The sequence below is a fragment of the Ambystoma mexicanum genome, chromosome 4q (genome assembly GCF_040938575.1).
Source record: "Ambystoma mexicanum isolate Mex_15411 chromosome 4q, UKY_AmexF1_1, whole genome shotgun sequence".
In the NCBI taxonomy this organism is placed as follows: domain Eukaryota; kingdom Metazoa; phylum Chordata; class Amphibia; order Caudata; family Ambystomatidae; genus Ambystoma; species Ambystoma mexicanum.
Genome location: NC_090928.1, coordinates 1,190,797,003 through 1,190,803,002, shown reverse-complemented (window position 1 = coordinate 1,190,803,002; position 6,000 = coordinate 1,190,797,003). Strand labels below are relative to the sequence as shown.

Below are 6,000 nucleotides of genomic sequence, written 5' to 3'. Positions count from 1 at the left end.
ATTTTGGAGGGCACACACTTGTTTACTGCCTACCTTGACAACAGACTCTGTACTTTAAAGCTACAAATATAATAATAATTCCAGCGGTGTCTGCCAATAGAAAAACGGTTCAGATGGGCATTGTGCACAAACCTTAAGCTCATCCTTTGACATGCATGCCACATGGGCCATATATGTATCCCTTGCATTAACGATGCCTACCCTACCTCCCACAAGATAGGAATGTGTGTCAGTTACGTGTGCAACCACCGACTCGGCACTGCATTATTCCGAGTGAGATAAACAGAGCACTTCCGGCCCGCCGTTCTTTCATAAGAGAGGCTACACGTTGATGGGTGACCGACCGGTCGTCGTAGAAATTAACACACAGAAGCGTCGTCGCTTTTTTTTAAACTAAGGTACCGGCAAACACCGATTTGGATGCCTTGCTCTCGCAAACGCGCTTATTTGATACTTCGGAGCAACGGTCCTGGACAGTAACGGTCGGATCCTTATGAGGAAGCCACGGCGCGCGCTGGAGCGGCGCCCGAAGACTGCGCGTGAGGGGAACCTGTGACGCAGTTGCCTTTGGCGGAGGAAGGTGGTCGCTGTGGCACCGCTCTGCGCTGAAAAGCGGTTACCAACGGATGCAGGGCAGTTTGCTTTTACGCTTTGCCCAAAAAAGGTAGGATCAGCTTTCAAAATGAATACACATTTAATTGTAACTATGATGTTACATATTTTATGAGATCGCAAGTCAGATGAGACTTAGCGCATAAAAACAAGAGGATACGATGCCATTTTTTTCAATGCTGGTGGCTTAATACTACAATTTTACAAACGTTATATTGGGTTAAGTGGATTAAAAAAGGGAGGGTGATGCCGCCCAATCCAAGTTCATTTAGTTTTTGATGCGTTTTATTATATCAACGGTGTAATTCTATCAAAGTCTAGAACAATTGCCCACGATGGTTAATCAGTGTTTCTCTGATTACACATAAGTCACGGGTTTGCGCAGTTGAAACAGTGGGCCACTTAAGGCAAAAGGGACCGTTTTTTATAGCACTTATTATAGTACTCCCTGAGTTATAATGAAAGCCATTTCTTAAGTGTTTAGTAAGCAAGCACATTGCTTCCAAAATGCCTTTGTACTAAGTCCTACCCTGCATGTACACTAAAGGCTCAAAAAATGTAATCTACATAAACAGTAAAAATGTTCTAAGCAGTTTACTCTTTGGATGGAGAATACATCCTCTCCTTGGAGAAGAGAAATGCTTATCATAACTGTTGGGAACTGTTATTTTATTTTAACATTCTCTGGGTTATAAGTGCTTCATTAATGCTAACCATTTCTCTGTCTAAGGAGGACACTGTGCTGTGTATCCCCATTTTTTATGCCAAGGTGGTGGGGTGGTAGACTCAGAATGTTGTAATTAAAATGGTGCATTTTGCTGTGTTTTGCCTACAACCTCTATTCCGAGATTAAAAAAAAACATGCAATTAATTAGCTGTAGTTTGGTGCCGTTTTCGGGTCAGGCAGGATCATTGTATCGGTCAAATTGCGGGTTTCAAAATATTTATATTTAATTGAGGTTTTACAAAGGAGCAACACGCATTTCATTAAAGGCGCTGTCGCACTCAGAATATAATAGGAATAGATTGTCATGTCAACTGCAATATAATCAGGTGAACTGGCGCTTTGGCGTAAAGCGCTACATAAACACAATAAACATAACACAACAAAAAAGACAGCTAGCAAGGGGTGCCACAATTTATTAGTGAGAAATTCAAATGATGCATGCGGAGTGAACATCATGAACCATAGTGATGAAATAATACATTTTACTTAGCTTATGGATTCCTGATTTGATACAGTACCAATCTGATATCAACAATGACTGTTTATAATCAGTGAGTTAATTTTTAAGTAAAGAACTTTATTCAGCTTGTGTGTGGCAACTGTTTGCTTTTAGGTTTAGGAGAAAAGAAGAATGAGCGAGAGCTTGTAAGGAAGAGAATCGGAGAGGGCATCACACGATTCGGGTTCATGAACTTCAGAGAATGTCATGTCTGTAGTTTTGTATATACAGCTGGGGTAGTACTGGTTCATCTAGGTGGTCGGTGTGATCTGTGTCGTGGGTGTGCATGTGGTGTGCTGAGGGTGTTTATATTTGCTCTAAATATCCCAGTGTCATTAGTTGTAGTTGTGATTAAGTTGGTCCAGTTTGTTACGCTGAATTATATGCAGTGCCCTTTGGCAACACCACACACAATTAAGACTACAAGTGACAGTACAAATTCACCTTTGGTACAAGCCTGTACTACACAGTAAAGTGGTAGGGATGGCTGAGCAGCCAGACTTACCTAAAGAGCAAGTGAGCAGTATCAAATAGTTACACAAAGGAGAGCAATTACTATGATTCAAACAAACACTGACTCAAGGTTTCCAAGTAAAAGAATATACATTTATTTATTCATCAGTTATATAACATTTCACTAAAGTAAAGCAGTTTAAAAATCACACTCTTAATACACCACACCACTCCCAATAAGTTCCAGACAAGTTAAGGTTACAAAATAAAGTGGGAGCAAAATGGCACCCCAGCAATTTAAAAGGCAGGGAAAGACAAAGTTAATAGAAATTGAACCACACCAACCGTACTCAGGGCAATTGAGCAAGAGGAACTCAGTGATAGAATCAGGTAGAAAAGGCGTAGGGCCAAAGTCAGTAGGACAAAAGTCTTTTGCTCAAGATCACACGGTTCAGAGTAGTTCGCGGTAAAGTTCGTGCCACGGGTTCCCGACGAGGTTGGATGGCAGAAAAGTTAGTTCAAAGAGAAGAGAAGGACAAGCCCTCGGATTGGAGAAAGATTTCAAACACTTTCCCCGTGGCTGAACGAAAGGAACAACCGGATTTTCACAGTACCTCAAAACGGAGAGGAAGCTGTAGCTGAGGCGGACGTTCTTGGTAGTTCCTGCAGGTTCACGGTTCCTGAAACGACTGTCGGACTGACAAGAAGTAGGAAGACTGGAGGGTCCTGCGCTACCTAGGGAAGAAACCAGCAGCAGAGCAAAGCAGCGAATAAAAGATGCGCTCCTTAAAACCCAAGCAGGGTCCGACCTTCCTGGCTATCCGGCCCACTGTAGCTCTGTAATGCGAATTGAACCAGAGGAGGGGTCCTGGCTTGAAGTTTGGGCGAACTGGTTGGTCCCACCAGCTCAAGGGAAGAAGATTCCTAGAGAATCTTCTCTGTAGTCGGATTCTGAAGATTCGGACCTGCAGCAGGGCTTCACTGGGCGGTTCAGTCGTTTTGGGGGGGTCTTCTTCCATCAGCTCCTCGTTGGTTCTTTCGTTCCAGTGGCGACTCTGCGTTTCCAGTCCCAGAGACCTGCTTTTTATGCAGTTTTCCCCCATTCACATAGCCTGTCTGTCAATCACACAGCAGGGTGGCTGTCCTGGCAAGGACAGTCCCCTTAGCCAATCACACAGGAGTGCGACTTTGGTTACCAAGAGATCCCATGGCAGGGATCCGAAGACACCTACCTCACATCCTGCCTAGCCAGACTTTCAGGCGCCTTAAGTAGGGCTTCTGTGCAGAAGCCTGCAAAAAGACGGCCAACAAAGGAACTAAACCTGGTTTGGCGCGGAGAGTAAAACACGAGAAAGACTTTAATAAAAAAGAAATGGTGAATAAACCCAGCCGGAGCCGAAATAAAATATATTTGGTCAAGTGGGTATATGTTCGAGGCTAATAAAATAGCCTAAAGCAATACCATGGTTATATAAGATAACCGCGGTATGAAAAATAGGGTAGTGACCACTGCCGCCAACCAAGTCTTGATGTAAAGGGAGTGAAACAGTGCTCCAAGAGAAACAGACAAAAAGGGATACGAATTAACCCTTTCCAATACTCATGAAAGATGGGGTGTACTGGGTCTGTAATTTAAAGAGCCTACATAAAGTTAATGGCAACTTTACATGTTTCTGGGAGACAGTAGTCAGTCCCAGAAAAATGGAGTCAGTGGGAAGTCTAAAAGACAATCCTGTGTCACTGCACTGAAGATGCAGTGTAACACACAAAAAATGATGCTCATGGAGTAGGTGAGGCTCCAGAGCCCAAGATCACAAAATGGTAAAAACACACACAGCAAAGCACATGTAAGAGTGGGAAAAAGGCACACACTCTTACCAGGTGAAAACAATAAACCCTAGAAATCCAGCAAAGCTGCTGAGGGACTCATTAGGTAAGGGAAATCAGCCATTTTTGAGCATTCTCCCTAACCCTAACACAGTTAGAGAAGGCGTAGGAGCCGAATGTGACACACAGCATGTCACCAATCACTGGACTGGCTTATGGAAAATGTACTGTTTAAATTGCTTCAAACACATTAAACAATTGAAAAATGCCCTCTTAATCATTGTGGGACATTGTAAATGACATTATAAAAAAATAAAAGAAAATAAAAATAAATTCAGACCCTGCTTTTGAACTCCAAACCTCATGTTTTGGAGGCCTATAGTCTACTACTGTACGAACAGTCTGCTTGATACTTGACACTGAGCCAGGTCTTATAACCTTTTCAGACAGCAGTTTTGTTAGTCCTTTTTCACTGTCAATGTATTCCATATCGCATCATGCCACCTACATTTCTCTTCATATCACCTTCAAATCGGACTTCTCTTTGCTTCAAATAGTACTTCTGGCCGCACTCCTCTTGCCCTCTTGTCTTACATTAAATAATTTTCAGCAATTGTATGGTTTAAAGCACTTATAACACAAGCGTGCCACAGCATGTCACCAATCTTTGGACTGGCTGATGTAAAATGTACTGTTTAAATGACTTCAGACACATTAAACAAGTGAAAAATACCCTCTCAATCACTTTCGGATATTTTAAATGAATTTATGAAAAAAAGAAATGTCAGAAACTGCTCTCAAACTCCAAACCTCATGAACTCCAAACCTCATGCTGCGCAGGCCTACACTCTACCACTGTACTACTAAAGGTTTGTATGGTAACAGACTTTGAGCCAGGTCTCATTTCCTTTTCAGACAGCAATTTTTGCTAGTTCCTTTTTACTGTCAATGCATTCTATCCAGTACTGTTTTGTTGTTGTACCCATTCAAAATTTGTGCAATACTTATGTACGCTATTGAGGTCTGGGGACACAAATTTACCAAAGAGATAAAGACATTTTAAACGAAAATATTGCACAAGCTCATGCAGTTACCAAAATGTGTCTTTATAGAATATTTGTACCTGGAGTTCAACATGAAGTGTATCAAATACAAATTCATTAGAGGACTGGTAATGTGTTACTATAATCTCTGTAGCATTAGAAATGATTCCATAGTGGCTGTTTTTATTGTTGCTTATTCTCAGTTGGCGAGATGTTATGAAATTGGAACACTGGGGAAGAATTCTATTGTTTTCCAGATATGGAATGATCAGTATGTTCATAGCTCAATGTTACTTGGGACATGTAACTTTAAAAGTTGGCTAAGAAAGCATGTGTTAGAATTAGGGTTTGAATGTAATTTGACTGAACTTGCAACCAAATCTCACAGCAGTCCGTTCTTTCTATACCTGCATGACCGTGTCTTGCTACCACAGTATATTAATGCTTATCATAGTCCTAAAATAGTACGTACCTGCTGATGAAGCTTAATACTAGTGATGCTCTAGAGACTAAAGTTGCGCAGCAAGGTCTTCCTAGAGGTCTTCCTAGAGCAATGCGTATGTGCTGCTTATGTGGCAATGACGCAGTCGAATCCTTGGTACATCTTATGTTGCAATGTGAATGTCTGCAAGAATTGGGTAATAGATACTTAAAATCATTTGACAACACAAAAGATACAAGTAATCTCTTTGAAATATGCCAACATTGTATGAATGGCAATGATTGCAACTTGACTTATTTTATGGAACTATTTTATTTACTCATTGCCGAGATTTTAAAAATTGTAAATAGATAATGATGCAATGACAGGTTTTAGTAATTTTTAACCAGCTTAATAT

At 41.2% G+C, this 6,000-nt stretch overlaps 1 protein-coding gene across 1 annotated transcript in view; it reads left to right on the top strand.

The window, feature by feature from the left end:
• Positions 1-229: 229 nt before the first annotated feature.
• Positions 230-6,000, top strand: part of DNAH8 (dynein axonemal heavy chain 8) — an 8,835,797-nt gene continuing 8,830,026 nt past the window's right edge. Inside the window, exon 1 of the mRNA XM_069608756.1 lies at positions 230-664. The gene's annotated coding sequence lies outside the window, so the exon portion shown is untranslated. The remainder of the gene's footprint in view (positions 665-6,000) is intronic.